This window comes from Mycteria americana, chromosome 1 (assembly GCF_035582795.1).
Source record: "Mycteria americana isolate JAX WOST 10 ecotype Jacksonville Zoo and Gardens chromosome 1, USCA_MyAme_1.0, whole genome shotgun sequence".
Classification (NCBI taxonomy): Eukaryota; Metazoa; Chordata; class Aves; order Ciconiiformes; family Ciconiidae; genus Mycteria; species Mycteria americana.
Window position 1 is genome coordinate 28,312,854 of NC_134365.1, and position 18,524 is coordinate 28,331,377.

The 18,524-nt window shown below is 43.1% G+C and overlaps 1 protein-coding gene across 12 annotated transcripts in view; it reads right to left on the minus strand.

Annotated features, from left to right (window-relative positions):
• The window catches only part of ST7 (suppression of tumorigenicity 7), a 161,523-nt gene that overhangs the window by 133,682 nt on the left and 9,317 nt on the right, over window positions 1-18,524 (minus strand). The window lies entirely within an intron of this gene.

The window sequence follows — 18,524 nt, forward strand, 5'->3', positions numbered from 1 at the left end:
AAAGTCTCTGTCTGTCTTATAAGCCCCCTTTAAGTACTGAAAGGCTGCAATAAGGTCTCCCTGGAGCCTTCTCTTCTCCAGGCTGAACAACCCCAACGCTCCCAGCCTTTCTTCATAGGAGAGGTGTTCTGGCCCCAGGATGAGAGATCAGAAGTGACATCCCAACACATACATTGTGTTTAATGGTTGGAGATTCATTTCCATCTCCCAGACGTAAGACTCGCATAATGTGCACACAGAGAGAGATGCCACGTGGTGCACAGAGGAGAGCAAACAGTGAGCCTCTTGGAGGGCAAAGATACAGCCCAGAGCATCAAACCACCAGTTTGCTCACGTCCAGCTGCATCAGTAACTTCATCTCAAAGACCTTCCTGTCTGCCACATACTATCCCTCTCCTCAATTAATAAATCTTGACAAAACTATGTAAAAAGAAAGATGATTCTCAAGCGGTGTAAATAAACTGTACAGCAAATTTAGTCCATGGAAGTAAATGGATTCAGGACAGCTACAGAAGCAGTGACCAGCTTTGGGTTTTTTTCCTGGCAAGCTCTCCTTCAGCTCAAGTAACTACCTTGCTACTTCATCAAACTTTGCAGGCTTTTCCTGGCAATTTGGACAAGGAAGACATTGAATTCCTCAGACTTTGCTTTTAATGCCTTGAAATTGGCTTCACAACAACCCATGGTTATTCTCAAGTGTCTGCCAGCTTGGCCTTACTCTCCCAGTGACAAAGACACTGGGTCACTGCTTTTGCTTGCCCCAGAGGACACCTAACACCTATTCACATCCAGCTTTCAGCACTCCCCAGGTTGCCCAAGGAGCATCAGACGGGTTTGCCCGAGGCTTCAACCACCTACAGAGCTCCAGAGGAACCTCCGAAGCATGACAAACTAAATCTGACAGCATTTTTAGTAAATAATGTTTTCCATTAGCTACGAGAGCTATAAAATTAAAGCTTCTGGTCAGTCAATGCCCTTCTGTTTCCATTTACGGTTAAGAATGCAAAAACTTGACCGTAATTTCTTTCCCAAACTCTCCTCAGCCTGTTCCAATTTTGGGACAGAGTTCAGTCTAGTCAAAAATATTTTTAAACAATGTGGTTTATTTATAATCGGAAAAGTGATCTTAGTAATCATCAAAATTACTAGAAGTTACTAAATTTAAAACACAACGACTACTTTCTTCTCTCCCCATACAGAGCAACAGATTGAGCAGAAAATCTGAGTGCTGCTGTACACAGCTCAACAGAATCCCCTCCCTCCATGAAGAGCTTCAGCCAGAGCCAGAAAAAAAACCCCAATAAGCAAAAAAAACCTGAACCAGCCAAACAAACACAATGTTAGGAATGGCAAAGAATATGAAATATATCACCTCTTTTATATATTGCAGTTCACCTATACTTTATGAGTACTACCACTCTGTCCCAAAGAGATGATTGCATGGAAGCGGACTGCAGGAAAATGTGGCAGTAAAAATAAAAATTGTAAGATTAAAAAAATCAGTATCATTTAGGTCATGTAAGAGTTAAAGGAGAAGGGATACTGTACGTGAATGTAGAATAAAGAAGCAGAACGGCAAAAAAGCAGCCATTCCACAAAATAAGGGACAAAGTGAGAACTGTACAAGAAAACTGGCTTTCATTAAACACATAATTTACTTGAAACAGTCACTATGCAAAGATGATGCTGAAGTCAAGAACTAGCAAAGCTCAAAGTTGGAATTATAATAAGACTATCCCGAAGAGTAACAAAAGGAAAGCCAAGTGACAAACTTGCATGTGAAAGTAAATTACAGATGAAGAAGGAGAGGCAGATTACAACTGGCACCTGCTCATTAAGAGTTATTTTACATTGTTGGCTGCATCTGGTATTACCTACTCTCAGGAAAAAAAAATACACCTCCCAAAAAAATAATCAACCTCCCACCTCCCCCAAAACAACACTAGAAATGCCCTGAGTGACTCCACCACAGAGGTTTCGATGTTCTGCATAGTTTCTGGAGCACAGCCTACTAGCACACACAAAACCCCCTACGCTGCTTGAAAATATAAAGAACACATTAAAACCCTGCTTTACAGATAACAGGAAACTGTTCGATGATTTCCAGACTAACTTGAGGAAGCTTTCAACATACATAATATTATGTTTGAACAGGAGACTCTCTTTTCTTCCCAAGTTAGCACTGTAATCCATCACGCTTATGTGACACTCCGCAAAAGCAAGACGAAGGCTGTGGTCTGACAGGTATTTCTGGCTGCAGGTCAGGCTTTAAGTGGTTTTTCACTGCGATTGCCTGTCGTCACCATTCTCCCTACCTGGGGTAACCCCCAGACATCTGCTGGCATAACAGCACAGCAGTCAACCCACACACCAGCGCTGCCTGAGAGATGGAGGTCGCAACCAGAACCAAGCAAAACCACTGTATGGAAAAAGTGTTTCAGCTAACTGAGATCACTTCATCTTGCCACATCTGTCCAGATGTATACCTGGTTTTGCAGCACAAGTCAGGTGGGCAACAGCGATGAGGCGTTTCCCATAGGAGGCTTAGAGTGCATTGGCTTTCATGCTGAATGAAATCTAACCATGATTCAGTTGGTTTTTACACTCCGTACTCCCAGGTCAGGGCTACGTAACAGCCAGGGATTCATGTGCCTTTGGAGTAAAAATGTCAAGATTTTGCCTCCACTAAGATTTTACAGCAGTACTGCAAATGGGTGTTAATTATATCGCATGAGGCAGAAAGAGAAAAATCACTGTTTTGGTAATGAAGACACTGCTTCTCGGTAATCTCTGGATACCACTCTCCAGCCTATTAGGCATCATTTCCCACTCTCCCCTACAACACACTGAACTCATACGTCTGATCACTAGAAATGAACTTTCATGACAACTAAACCCCATCCTTCTTGCCTATTTATGTTCAGTCAAAGGACCTTTCCCAGGAAAGCAGACAGCCTAGTTCCAAGCATGAGTAGAAGAAACTCAAATATATGCTAGCAAAGGTGCAATACCTTTTACATTATCTGTGATGGCTCCTCAAGGGTTTCACAAAGGATTAAGTATGGAAAGGAAGCTTTATGTTCTCCGTCTCCCCACGGAACTAGATGTTAAAAGCTTTTCACCTAAATTTTGGGTTAAAATTGTAAAAATAAAGTGATACAAAGATTTTGAATCCTTTCTATATCATTGCCCGTGTTCCTCCATGTGCTGGACAATTTGGGAAGGGGCCGTGGTGACACGGCTAAAGCAAGAGAAAGGTAAATTCAAACACAAGTGGAAGGGGAGTATGAAAGTTATCACCCATTTAAGATCTGGAAAGCAAATGAGAACTTGACACTAAAATGATATTGGGTAACACTTGAGAAATAATCAATACATCAGGCGTTATTTGGCCTTTCCTTTACATATGAAGAATTGTTTTTCATGCAAAATATGCAGTAAGCCCCACTCATATTTCATGTTCACTTATATGTTCTCAGCTTCAGATGTTACAATACAATTGGACAAATTTAGGTTTTCAAAGTACTTCCATAGGAAGCAACTTAACATGTAAACTTCTTTTAATTCTTCTGACCTTGCCATTTTTGTTTGGCGTTAGAAGACATGGTAAGCTAAGGAAGGGCCAAGGGCTTGTCTACCAAGGCAGCTATTCTTTAAAAGTCACTGCCCTTCCAGTTAACATGCTATTTTATACCATGTTAAATGCAAGAGAGGGCAAGGCTGAAATATATATTATGCGAAGAGATGTAGGAGATGACTCACCAGAACAGAACACCTATCCCTACGCCCTTGACATTCAATGTGAGTTGCTGGTAGCCATAAAAATCTCTTTTCTTGTATTCTCTCTTTGAAATCTCTCTAAAACCTTAGTTAAGCTGCTGCCTTGATAAGACACCAGCAAATACTTTTGTTCCATTTATGAATATCTGTCATAAAAACATACCACAGCTGAGACTGCTCTTACAACAATACTTCACAGACAAAAATTTTAAGTATTCAAATTGCTTCTACCTGGTATGCCTCATTATAAGTCCCCTTAGCTGAGGTAGTCCTTCACCTCACAAGCAATACACACAAATCAATTTAATAACCACAAAGCAGGTGGGGACCTATCATTACAAAACACTGAGACCTGCTCAGCACTTTGCAACCTATTCTAAACCATACCTGTAATGCTATTTTTCATCTTTTATTGCTTACATTTATCTTTGGTCTATCTGGATAGATCGCATAAAGGTGGGAGCTAGCATTTAATACACAGCTGTATAAAGTCACCAGAGCCCCAATCTAGTTAAAACTCCCAAAATAAACTAATGGATAAAACCCCAGTGAAGCAGACGTGTGTTATTCCAGAGGCACCTGATGTTCTAGAGTCTGTTTTAACTGTCTGAGCAGCTGCAACCACCTACATACTTTTATTTTTACACTATGCTATTGTGCATAAACAAAATATCAATGGCAGTCCAGAGGAAGAACATAAAGTAGCTGGGGAATAAACTGAATGAAGAGAATTAGAGCTTGGTTGATCTGATTTGTAAAAGAACAATGATTTATAAAAGAACAATCTTCTATAAGGTTATTTTAGCAAGGCAGACATAAGCATCAAAGGAAAGCGATGACTTCTTTCCTGGCAAACCCCTGATAAAAAATGCCAAACGCTAAAAATGACCAACACATGTATTCTTCTTTTATAAAGATTGTATTGAATTAAAGGGGCCATTTTTTAAGACTTGCATCAGTGTCCACAGGTGCCTGAATGGATCAACTATATTTGGGGGGGGAATTAAGAAAAATAACCACCACCTCTAATTTGTTTGTACATATACAAAACCAAGAACAAAAAATTTGTCTGAATGTATACACAAATGCTCAGACAGAGGATACATGAGATCTATCTAATAACAACTGGGGAGGAGACGAACCTTCAGGAAATGAAGCTAATTTTGCTGTTTGTACAGAGTAAGCCAGCCAGCGTTGGGCACACGTTAGACTGTGGGCTCCACAAGAAAGCACCCCGAGCCGTGGTCCAGGGAAGGGCTGTACATGCAGAGATGTTGTGCACCAGCCTTCAAAGACGGCACTCTGCTGCGGCTTAGGCTGTGCCGGAGGGCAGCCGGCGGCTCTGGCAGGGGATGGCTCACCTCCGCCGCCCGACCCACCCAGCCGCACAGCACGGCAGTACTCCATGTTTGCGGGGCAGCTCCTCAACCACTGCAGGCTGCCACCCAACGTTGCAGGATAAACTAGCATGAGTTTTCCAGAGCCTTAAAAATTACTTAAAGTCTGTAAAAGTGCTTCATGACCTTAACGGCTGAGGCAGTGGGTTGAGCAAAGGCAGGCAGGCCAGTAGCAGTCACCTCCTCAGTGTTTCAATTCAAAATGGCCCCACTGTCTTTAAGTCCCCGGACTGCAGGAGCATTGGCACACACCATCACCACAACTGTTTCAAACTCGCAGTCTATCTTATTTTGCTGTAATCACTTCAGGAAGACAAATATGAGACATCTTAAGTCAACAATCAGTCTTCTAGTCCCGCATTTTCCACTTTTTCCCCTACTTAAGATAGTCTGGCTTTACTGCAGTCACCGTTGCTGTTTCAATTTACCAAAGCCCAGGACCTCATCTTTCATCTGACCTTGTAAAAGAAATCTAGAGGACCACCTCACAAGCAGACTTCTGAAGGTCACGGGTGGGACGTGACTCTGCCTTACAGCTACATCAGTTGTCGGATGACCTTACAACTGTATTTCTTACCTATCACGTGACCGTGTTCAACTTAGTACCTCCCCTCTGCCAATAACTCGATGCAATACAATGACAGCGAAGGGTCTCCGCTTGCGTATGACGGGGCTCCATCATGTTCACAAGTCTGCTGCATGGGGCTGTGCCTGGGTGTGCGTGCGTCCGCTGATGACGGGAAACTGATGACGACCCTTCGTTAGGTCTCTGACACACAAACAGCCCTAAGTTTTTTTCAGACCATGTTTCCCACAGGCCGCAGCCGCCTCTCCTTGTCCCTGCAGGGACATATTCAAGATGCCTCCTGCGTCCCTCTCCTTGTCCCTGGATGCCTCCTGCATCTTGAACGGAATGCCCTCTAGTGCGCAAACTGCACACGGACTTCTCCACTCCTGCCCACATCACTGCCTACCAAAAGCAAAATGTGTTTAAGGCAGCCTAGGCAAGGCACACTGCAGGGCCCAGCTCCAGCACCAAGCGAAGGACTAGAAGGGAAGTAGCAAAGACAAGGGGAAAAAAATACCTACAAACCAATAGCGTAGAACAAAAGTCTAATCTTACTGTTCCCGTCTGAATAGCAACCGTTAGGAAATGGAAGTGACTGAAATACAAGTGCATTGGCTTCTAGTTAGTTTTCTGCATGATAAACATCTGCTGAATCGGAAGTATAACTTTATCCCCTTCATAAACAAATTCAATGAATCCTTTCTAAAAAATTTATCTGCAACATGCCAAACACTAATGTTAATGGTCTCTGTAAACAAAAACACAGTTTATTTTGTTCACTATAGATTAAGAACAGAATTCAAACTTCAGACCGTTCCCATCTACGGCCATGCAGTGTTGCGGTCCCCCAACCAGAGGGACCCATATTTTAATAACAATGTTGAGGACGCGAGTCAGCCAACGTTCCCCTTGCTGAACTACAGCAGTCACAGAAAGCAAACACACCCTAACCAAGTTTGTTTGCCCTGGCATGTATTTTTGGTTTATTGTTATTTTATGGTGTTCTGACGTCTGTCGTTAACTTTTATTCCAAACTGACAGCATAACTTCCTGCAAAATCAATGGCGACGATGCACAGTACAGAATTACGCTAGCATACGAGTAAAAGGATATCGTACTATTGTAGAGGCACATATTATATTGTGTATCAGATATTTAATGATTTTCTTACAGTTAGCAAAGGACTTTCTGGTTTATTACTATGCTTATTATAAAGAGTATATAAATAAGTACATGTTAATAAGTAAACTAATGGCTGACTAAAGCATCTAGGTGATGAAATACCACGGGTGCTTCTGAAAACATTGGCCTGTAGATATAATTCCAGTCTGCGTGTTTAAAATACATACCCCAAATAAACTAACTGTATAAACCAGAACAGAGAAGATACTTTTAATAGCAATTTATTTTCACCTTAAAGACCAAAGGCAGGCAAAAATCTAAGGAGGGAGGGAGAAAGGAAGGGGACACAGCCCTTTTAGTTAAAGGGCGGGCTCAGGTACAGCTGGTGAGGGCACCGCTGTATGGCACTGCTTCCGTATACAAATAAAAATACATCCAGAGAACTGCAGAGCCTGTCCCACGCAAGACACATCGCTACCTACTCCATCAACATAATGGGCTTCTGATCCTTATGCAAGGAGAGAGTTTCTGAAGGGCTAAGCCCAGGATCCCCGCTGCTGCAGCCTGCAATGTCTGTCGTGCAGGGCCCTGCGAGGGGATGTCCCCCCCGGACACCACCAGCGCCTTCGCTTCTAGAACAAAGGCGTTTGTGAGAAAAGGTTTCATAAAATTTCATTGCTCCCGGCATCCTTCTCCCTTAAATGCTTCTCTGTCAGGAAAGAAACGCGGAATTAAACAAGAGAGATTTTGCTCGGTAGGCCTTTTGTTATTCATTTACTGTTCATTATTGATTTTTGTGCCTGTGCAGAAGGGTCACGTGCGTGTGCATTGGAAAGAGGCCGACTGCAATTCACAGAGGGCTGTGTATGTAAGGGAGCTCAACAGCCAGAGAAGCTCTCCGTGGATTCTCTCTGTGCCTGGTTTTTTAGGTTGGTTGTTTTTAAACTAAGAAAGTCTCCAGTGTTCACCGTGGGCTAAACCAACAAACCCCCTCTGTAGCTCTAAGGGTCCAAGCTCTAAGGTCCACTGCAAAGGTGCAAAGGGGTCATAATCTGGATAGGAGGATCTGAGATCCCACCGTCTTGGGTGATCCCCAGGGTGGCAGCTGCCCTCCCGACGAACCAAGCTGGGTCAGCATTTACAGCTACTGAGCCACCTTACAATAACCGACCGGCAGCTGGTCTCATTTGCACCGACAGACAAAATGGCCCCTAACAGCCTTGAGGTAAAGTGGAGAGTATAGAGGTGTACAAACCCACACATTTCTGCCATCCAGTAAGAGGAACACCATGGTATCTAGGGAAGAACAGATGTATAATGAAGATAATATAGAATATTTATTTCAAGCATGTATTACCAGCTCACCTAAGGAAAGTAGCAAATGGTGCTGACTAGTCCTGCGCATTGCTGACTCTGCATCCCAACTGACAGACCATTTGTAGAGCTGTGTATTTATAGACCTAGACCCTCAAACACAAGTGGAACAGTAATATATAATTATTCAGAAACCTAAATAAAACCAATTGCCTAATAAGGATGTTGTTCCATAATCACTCATTGCCAGCTTCAATGTGGCCTGCAGAAAAACTGGGAATTTTAGATCTACCCAAGTTTGAGAAGACAGTAGAACAGTACTTGAAGCACCCAGAATTTTCAGCTGAGTGATTTACTAATTACTGGGTTTGGCTCATATCATGTAAAATTTGTCACATTGTCAGAAAGCTTACAATACCTTGTAAAACTGAAAATTTATCTTGCAACTTTAAGAACTTCAAAAAATGTGTGGGAAGATAACTGATTAAAACTCTTCAAACATAAAAGCACCTGAGAAACTTTGCAGTTTAGGTTTAGAAAAGTCAACTTTTTTTAACACATAATACTCACTATCTTTATTTCATGCTGTTGAATCTGCACTGCTATCAGTTCTCAGTTTCTTGATACCTATAAAGTTCCAAACACAGGAAGGCAGCAAATGTGCAGACTTATTTCAAATTGCTGGGGGGTGTTTGGGAGTCATTCATGCTAAATACTCTCTTCTACCAGGACCTAACCTCAAAAAACTCTCGGGGCAATGCAGTCGTTTCATCAGTCAGCAGGAGCTTTGCCGACTGCTTCAAGGAGGCCAGAACTGCAACACAGACTTTCTCAAAATAATCATGGAAAGTTAAATTCCATTTTTACCTCATAGACACCAATCTATCAGCCAAGGCTTTCAACTAAAGCAACATCAGCCCTATACAAGTAAGACCCACAAGACCTGGGATGTTCAAAGATTCCCCTCTGCTTTGGTGAGGACAAAAGGCACAGAAATAAAATTATATCTGCTAAAAGTCTGACTGAGTTATACCTTAAGAGTTGTATAAAAATACTTAATATATATCAAAATAAACCCAGCAAACCAGTAAGATTACTTCAACAAAATAAATAATGAGACAGCAAGGTAAGAAATAGGATACAGTAGTCCCCAAAACAAAGTGAATACTTACTTCACTTTTGAATGTGGAGGAAAAAAACAATAAAAGTGCAAGAAAAGGGATATTGTGACAGGAGAAACAGAGATATAATTCAAAGAGCTTAACACGTTCAAGACATGGCTGAGTGTGAGATGAAGGGAATATACATAAATCATCTTACTAAAAGAAGTGGTATTTGAAAAATCAAGCCCAGCATCAAGACAGTTTTAATAAACGGATGAAACCCCCCAAACTCTGCCAGAAGACCTCAAATTTCTATCTTTAATACGCAGACCCAAGCTACTGCACTACTGACAAAGCAGTACTGTGTGAAACTTCAGAATTTTAAAGATAACAATAAATTAAGCAACAGAGGTAAATGAAAAATTGGATAAAACACAAAATAAATAAATCATGCCAGACCAACCAGATGTGTCTCTTTATTAAAAATAGCTAGGTTTCTAGCCAAGAAAAATGAGTAGCTCTAAACCGTCTGGATTTCAGTGAAGGATTTGACAGTGCCATAGGAAGTTAGCTACAACAGGAGACGCGGGGAGCAGGGAGGAACTGGCAGAGACGGAGAAACCTGCAGCTTGCCTGGGAGCACTGGGCTATGAGGAGAGCCCATGGAGCTGTCAACTGAACCTTTTTGGATATTTTCATTACCAAAACCAGAAGGGTGCAGAAGAAGGCTGGTATGAGCTGCCAGAGAAACCGGATCACAGTTAATTGTGCAAAGCGCAAGGGACCAGCAAGGGTTTCTGCTCGCAGACGGTCAGCTGGCATGACAGGTCCACACCTACTATATGACCACATACTGCTACGATCCACCAAGGAGATACCTACATAAAAAAAAGGCAATTTCAACCATATGACTACATGGCAAAATATTTCCAGTGGAAGGCAAGAAAGATAATTACACTATATACGGCAGTTAACAAAGCCTTACCTTGGCGTACGACGTACAATGCTGGTTACCCAATTATAAAATGGATGAAAAATGAGAGAGTACAGTATTACTAGTATGATCAAGGATGTCCAGCCATTTTAGGAGAGCAGGCTAGGACAGCCTAACTGGCTCAACCTCACAAGGGGAGGACGAGGAGGGAAAACCCCACGTAAGTGCATTGGGAACCAGGCCTCATGGCGGCGGTGCAGTTTCTGAAGGTAAAGGAGAGAGCTGTCACGAGGGCAGATGCGTGCAAACCAGCCATGAATACATCTGGGCTGGAGTAAGACCGAGGTTTCTAACCATCAGAGCTATCAAGTTCCAGAAATATCTTTCAGTGCAGTGGTTTATGGGAAGATAATGTAAAATATGGCTGAGGACTGGAGTCGGGGACCCAGACAGGCCCACCTCTCTAGTCCTGCACAGCACAGCTCCTGCCTACCCCTCACAGGAGGCAGGGGAGCTACGCTCGGACACTGAAAGGGTGAAAACCCCGGCTCCCGCGGAGCCACTGACAGAACAAACCCGACTGTAACACAGGCCAAATCCTCACTCGCCGGGTCCAGGCAAATCCTGCACTCCGGGCATCTTCAGAAGTCCCTGAGCTAATGCGAGCTCCTCATGGCTTGTGCTCCCCCCGAGACTATGTGGCTTTGGGGCTGCTGCGAACACGGTCGTGATCAGCACTTTAAAACTATAGACTCTTGACAAGGAAATCCAAGTTAGGAGTATGTAGGACAGTATTTACTGCTAGGGAGATTCTCCTGTGCTTGTATCATTCCCCCTTTGTTCTAAGCCAAAGAGCTGGATGGACGCACATAGGGACCAGGAGGCACTTCTATACCATCCACCGCAGCGTGGTACAGGAGCCTACTCTGAGGGGGCAGATAAATCCATAAGGTCAAGCTTTGTCGAGGAGACACTTCTGGCTCCTAAAAGCAGCAGGTCTGCACCAGTGCAGCCCTGCACGAGGCCTCCTCAGCTCCTTCTCCCAGCAGGGAGGGCTCCTCAGCTCGGCTGCAGCATCCTGCTGCTGTGCAAAGGCGGTTTCTGCTCGAGAAGCGGCTTGAGTCGCGCTCGCGGACTCTCTGTCCCCTCGTCCCCTGCCCAGGGTATGACAGGCCAGCTGCACGCCCTCTCCTAACGGGGTCTGGTTTAACCTTCTCTCCAAAACCTGAGGAAATGACTAGTCTGGGACTCTAAGCTGAGATTTGTGTAAAACATACCAGCTGGGTATGCTGCTATTAAGTTCACTCTGGAATTAAAAATAGCAAGAGAAATTTCGCATGGAAGATTAAGTGCGTTAGTAGATCATATAACCTCACTCCAGACCAAGCCACGCTGTAAACAATTTTCAGTCCTCAGCATAAAACATACAGGCAGTGCCATCAAAACATTTAGTTATGCGAAGATCAACATCTATGGCACTCTCAGGTTACAAGCACATTTTCTTGAAAAATGAATGGCAGCCTCACAAAATAAAACGACGACGACAATAACATTTCTTGTGCTTTAAATCTCTGAGTGTCTTGCCACTAAGCACAAGACCTAACATATCAAGCTAACAGGCTTGACATTTAATAAGCCAAGTTTATTTCTAGAAAGTGAGCTGGAAATTAAATCTCATGGTTGCAGTTGGCACACTGTGCAGAAGAGGAATCTTACAATGACTGCATTTCATTTTTGCCCTATAGCTTTCATCCTTCTAATCAGTATATTTAAGTGCACTTAATCACTTAAGCATTGAATCTGCTGCAGTGATAAATCTCTGTGGTTTAGACTCCACAATAATAAATCTTTGTCTTCTCACAGCAGCTGGCGAGTTTTGATTTGGACTTTGAATTTAGGTCCTTTCCTCAGGCTTAACAGTAACAACTTGTTTGTTCTGTCTGCTGAAAGCACGACATTAACTCTTGTCTTTAAATGCATTATCGCTGCTTAAGCTTAGTGTTCTCAGTGTTCATATTGGTTGCCCTTCTGCAGTGCCCAACTAAGAAACACAAAAAAAATCCAATTAGCCTGTGCTGGGAGTTTACAAAGCAACTTCCACTCATTAGTATTTACACAGCATCACTGGTCCACATGACACTTCACAGACATGAGGACGAGCTGCAGTTTATAATACAATCTTTCAATAGATGCCTCCAGTGCCACAAAGAGCTAATTTAAAAACAGGTGGAAGGGGCCTTCAGACATCCCCTTTAATAGCCAACGGAGGAGCAACATCCCCGCAAGCACCTCACAGTCTGGCCACAGGACCAAGCTAGGTTTTATCTTAAATTCTTTAACAAATGCCCTAAATACGTTCCGGAAGTAGCTCCAGCACAAAAGGTAAAACTTAGATGCGACCATCAAATTACAAGAGGGAAAACTGCCTTTGGACTGAGAGACCAGGGACTCCATCCCCAGTTTTGCTACAGGCTTCCTGCAGTACCTTGGTAAACTATTTATGCCCCAGTCGTGAAGAATTCACGCCCGTTAATTACCTTTGCAGTAAACCCCTGGGCCTATGCCTGCCGAAGAAATCATGCCATTACCGATTTGCAGGATCGGGGCCTCATTTCCCTGTGCCTTGGTTCTCCCCGTACAGTGTAACATAACTCTCAGCTGTATTCAACATACCAACAGATGTCTGGAGTAGGGGCTTCTTTTGTTAAAGATAAAGTATCTTCTTAAACAACTAGCCGTGTTATAAAAAAGCTGAATCCTGACTTGTGGCTGCTGCACCAAAGACACGATGTTCTTCATTTTTTGACGGTGATGTTCATTTCTGTAGATGTAAGTCCAGAAGAAACTGCTCGGTCATCCAAAGTAAGTCACCACTTAGGTGGTTTTATTTGCTTTACCACTTGCCAAGAAGACAAACAACTCCCCCTTAAGCGCAGAGCTTGCCAGCTGACCGAGCTGTGCACAGAAACCCTGGCCTGGGCAGGGACGGTGGTCTGGCACGTGCACAAAAGTCCTGGCACATACGGGGACTATCGGAGCCTCCGTGCTTGCACAACATACCTGCACACTGCCAGCGATCGCTTCCAGCTGGGTGTTGGGTTTTTTAAATCTCAACATGACAGTGTTTTTACTAGTCAGCTCTCCTGTTTATCATGGGCCATTAGATTTCACTCCCATTCCCCGTCTGTTGAGCTTGGCAATCCTCATCACGCTGACGGTCTTAATACCACCATAGCCAAAGCTGCAAAGCCATAGCATCACTTGCCATAGCAGTTGGGTCCAAACACACAAATCTTCAAAAATCTCCTTTAAAAACATACCTCGCATGTGAATTCCTCTGGATTCAGCTTGCAGCCACCCATCTTTGTAAGATTTGTCTCCCCTATATTAAAGGCTACTTTAGTACCTGCTATTTTCTTCCCACCATATAGTTTACAGTGTAAGCAACCACCTCTCAACTCTTTGTTTCTATTAAAGTGAGGGCATTGCATGCAGCATGTCTCACAGCCAGGTTGCTTCTTCAGACCGCAGCTGATTTGACCCCAATTCTGCCAAATATAACACATGCATTTTAACTCCAAATATTTAGGAAGCTCACTCATGTTTGTCAACTAGATTAAAGCCCTTGCTCCTCCCTAGCTACCATCGAGTTGCTTCTGTAGCTTCCCTGTGATTAGATAAACAGTTTGAACTTCCTTACGCTAGCAATGTGTTTTTGCTGGACTCTGCATAGTTCCTCTCAGAGATGCTGCAGTCTTCAGAATCCATTTTGAAACACAGGCATACCATTCCCCCCCAAATCCCGGTTTTATCCAACATCATCTTCCTAATTCCCACTAGGTGTTGCTCTCAAGGCAGGCATCGCGTCCTTCTGTCTTTCACTTAATGTAGAGCTTTAGCACAGAACTAGGTATTTTTCTCTCTGTTTTCAGTCCTTTAGGCACTGACACCACTTAGCACTTCCTGCGTCTTTCACAAATGCAAATTTATGATCTAGATTTTTACATTTGCTTTGTCTACAAAATAACCACCAAAGAAATTATGTTTTAAATTTTTCCTTTAATTTAGAATCGTACTATTTTCCCAGCTGCTCAGACAATTAGGACCTACGACCTCTGTGAACAACGGGGCTTATGTTCTTTTGGGCTAAATTTATCCGGGCACTCAGCAGACGCTTTGGGAAAATCCCACTACATATATGCAGTTTTAGGAGCACTTCTGAAGATTTTCATCAGCACACGGAGGACATTAGACTTCAGTTAGAAGCTGGCAGCACAACCCCGTGGTTGCATATCAGTCAGTGTTACAGTAAGCTCACTCAAGATTTTATCAAATATGATTTTGAAGGCTCTGGCTTACACATTTCCCCTGAAATACTGGCTGCAAATCTTCTAGAGCTTTTGTAGTATGAAAGTCAATTTCTTAAAGAAGTGTTTTCTGAAAACCTTGCATTTGCTACAAACTTCACTCAGTTTCCTGCATTTGATGCTGACTGAAAAATTAAGCTCAATCAAAAAATCAAACTTGTGAAGAAATGCCAAAATTTGTAGAAAACAAGTACCATTGTACGCTGCATCCATCGGGAACTGATCTAACAAGTTTTGTTAGGGCTTTTCCCCCCACAAGAATCCCAGGTTTCCTCTATAAAGACTTTTGTCAAAAATAACACACTACTTTCATGCACATCATATTCTTTCCCATAAAAATTAAAGGGAGAGTTTCAAAGTGTACCATGCTGAAAATTCACGTGCTTAAAACTGTTAAAATCTGTTTTTTAATAACCTCTTGAATATTAGCCTATGTTCAGGTAACAACTAATTTTTTGCAAAACCCAGAAAGGCAGACCAAAGGAACCTCTAACATCCAAACCCTGTCTGGAGGCTCAGCAGCCACTACAAATGCTTCAACTGAAGATGGAGGTTAACAGTAAACAAAACACTGTTTACTTTAATTACATTAGGAATGCAGAAAAATAAGATCAGTATTTAGGAAAGACTTCATTTACATTCTGAGAAACACAAAGTGATTTGGGGTCCGTGGCAAACTTTCTATATATAACTGATATGGTTTATTCTGTGAAATCCATATGCAGAATTAATGCTGACCTTGCCAGAAGTGGCCATGTATGCAAAATTTTACTTTCAACAGTCTAATTCATACAGAAAAAAAGCCCTCAGCACCGCACTTGCAGGGAGTTACGAGTTTCTCCATCTCCTTTTGGTGGCATAGGAATTTTGCTCGAGACTTTCCATGGTCACATCACCACATTCACTTCTGTAGTTCACACAGCGGATGCTTACGGGGAAACCCCTCACAACGATGGTAGATGACTTTGAAAGAAGGCCAAGCAACTACCAGCAAGTCTGCGAACGTAACAATAACTGTCCTTCAGGTCTTCCCAAAAGAAAGAAGCTGTTCACTTGTTTTTAATCCATTTGAAATTCCCTGACCTTCATCAGGTTAATGTTTTCCAACCCTCATGATTACCTTCCCGGGCTTAAATTTATGAAGGGGAACAATACCTCCTGACCATGCTGTCAAGATGCTATCACAGCAAACACACCGTGACATGCACGGTGGCTACGGTGACCGAGCACACCAGGCAGGCACCGGCAGCCCCAGCACCAGTGCCCACAGCCATGCTCCCTGGCCCCGGGAGGACAGACCCATGGCTAACAAAAAAACTTCTGCCCTAAGGGTGGTTTATCACCGTAGGTCTGCGCACATGCAGCTCCAGATGGCCAAATATCACCAGCAGGAAAAAAGTGACCATTAGTTAAATTTTAATAACAGGTGAATGTTTTCTGCTGCTACTTGAATTTGAGACCACGGGAATGAAAAGGTACGTATTTCTCACACTGCAACCTACTGGAGCGCATTGCACTGGTGCCGAGCATGTATCTGCAAGGTCAGGAAGCCCAGAAAGGGAAGATCAGAAAGATGAGATGAGCTTCATTGACAGCAAACACCACCCTAAGGCAGCATAGCCTAAACCTGAGACGGGTGCTTCCTCTCTTCATCTCCCACAGTATTTCTGCTTATAGAATCACACCCAGCTTTCTTGCATGGTTAAATACTGGATATTTTTTGTAAAATAAGGGTTCAGGAGTAGTCCAAGTGCTTTATTTATCGAAGCCTGTGCAATGCACACATCAGTGAATGCATTTGAGGTAGACCAGATCACCGTAGCATCTGGCTGCCTAAAAATCTCTCCGTTTTGTGTCTTCAGAAAGACTCTTGGATGAAGAGAAAGTGTTGTTATCCTAATTTTACAAGGAACAGAGGAGACACTTTGAACACGTCTGCTCTGTCCTCCTGCCCATGCATGCACAAACCCTGACTGTGAGTGAGTAATCTGGTGTTGGCCAGTGCTGCAAGTGTTGCTGCACATCAGCCTCTTTCTTCCCCTCTCCAGATGGCTGGCACCGTGCGCGGCGTTTCAGGCTCCGGGCTCTAAGAGAAGCCTATTACATGGTCACAAATCCCACATTAATTACAATTCTAGGTAATTATTTCAGTAGGAACGTCAGAATAATAATTAAAAAATCACAATGAAGAACACCACCGCGTTCCCCAGAAGACAACTTTGTCACGACCACCAGCTCCTCACCAAGGTGACGTGGTCTTCCTCCTCCAGCTGTGGTGGTTCTCCCGGGCTCACTGACCTCGGGGGCCCGGCAGGACAACGTTGCTTACTGTCCTTCACGCTGTAGGTTTCTAACCCTCCCTCCTCTAGATGTTCCACTGGTAACAGCATGGGGCCTTGCTGCAGTGCAGCTGAGGCGGGATGTCCCACAGAAAGCTAGTAATACTCTGCAGACACTGACAGAGCTAGACTCAACCCAGAGTTCATACCCATGTATTTATTATTCACACTTTTAGGAAATCAGGTTTTCTGATTTCTCTGCCCTCAGCAACCCAAAGGTTTCCTCCTGTCTGCCTGGTCACAAGCCAGTTGCACTTAATGCTCTGGTTATTAAATCCGTCTTTCTGTTTCACTTCGAAAGAATTAGTAAAATCATCAGAAACCATTTAATTTCTGGGACTTTCTCCTTAGGATATGACTAGAAAGCCAAACTGTTGTCAGGAAAAACAAGAAGGGTTGTACATTTTTAGAAGAGGTGTGTCTTAGTTCAGATTAATGTGGCATTCAGAAACTGTGCAAGTGCCAACATGGGAGGAAAATACAGCATGTTATATAAAATAATCATGTTTAGTTCAATTATTTTGGAGTAAGATGATAACATCCGCTTCCTCAACTACTGATTCTGTATTTAATATTTTAGCCTGGCATATTATGTCTCCTCTCTTGCTTCCTGGGTAATGGTATGGTACAGTTATAATAGTTCAAACACTTATTAATAAAGGATTTTATTGTTTGATTTGTACATCAAGCTTCAACAAAATGCAAAAAACCATGAAACACCACAATAAGTTTAACATTAATAGTTTTATATTACAGACTAGATTTCCCTTTGATTACACGGCAGCAACCTACTCTGCTGAGGATACTGAAATTACACTTGGCCCAAACTGCGAGGACTTTCAAGCGTGGAAGCCCAATGAAACACACAGAATGACTGACTTGCACTACCAGAGCTACCGAGTGCTCGGGGCGTGCACATCTGTACAACATCAAAAGAGGGGAAAAAAAGGCTCCATACTTCGTCTTAATAAAACTTACAGCTAGAACTGACCACTGGACTATTTGGTGAAACCATCTGTAATTACTCTGACGGCCGCTGTTGCACAGCCCACGGCCCGAGTCCTCGCCGAAAACCAATTTAAGGCTCTATGAACACCAGCGACTCGTATTTCGCCATCTGATTTGAAGCCTTTCAGACATGGGAAACCCAAAGGTTCCTTTAGCAGCTGATCCACGGTTTGTTAAAAATGAATGCCTGATTATGACTAAATTGAGTTTGCCCTGTGCTTCCAGTCATCAGTTCTTATTATTCTTTTCGTAATTAAAAGGCCATTTTTTCCTCCCCCATGACAATAGCTCTTTACTGTAACCTAGTCACCTCCCAAGCAGAATCTCTTACTCCGATGCTTCTCTCCAGCCCTTAAATCATTTTTCCACTATCTTCTCCAGCTTTGCAACTTCCTTTTAAAAATATTGACATCAGGCATGGAAAAACAAAATCACACACCAGCAGGAAGCACCAGTCCCTCTGGCAGGTACCCTCCCTTACATGCCACGCTAGTCCCTCATGGCACAGCAGCCCACTGTGGACTCGGGTTAAGATGTTTGATCTAAATATCTAAAACCTTTTTAAATCACTATTTCATGAGGTGCAAATCCA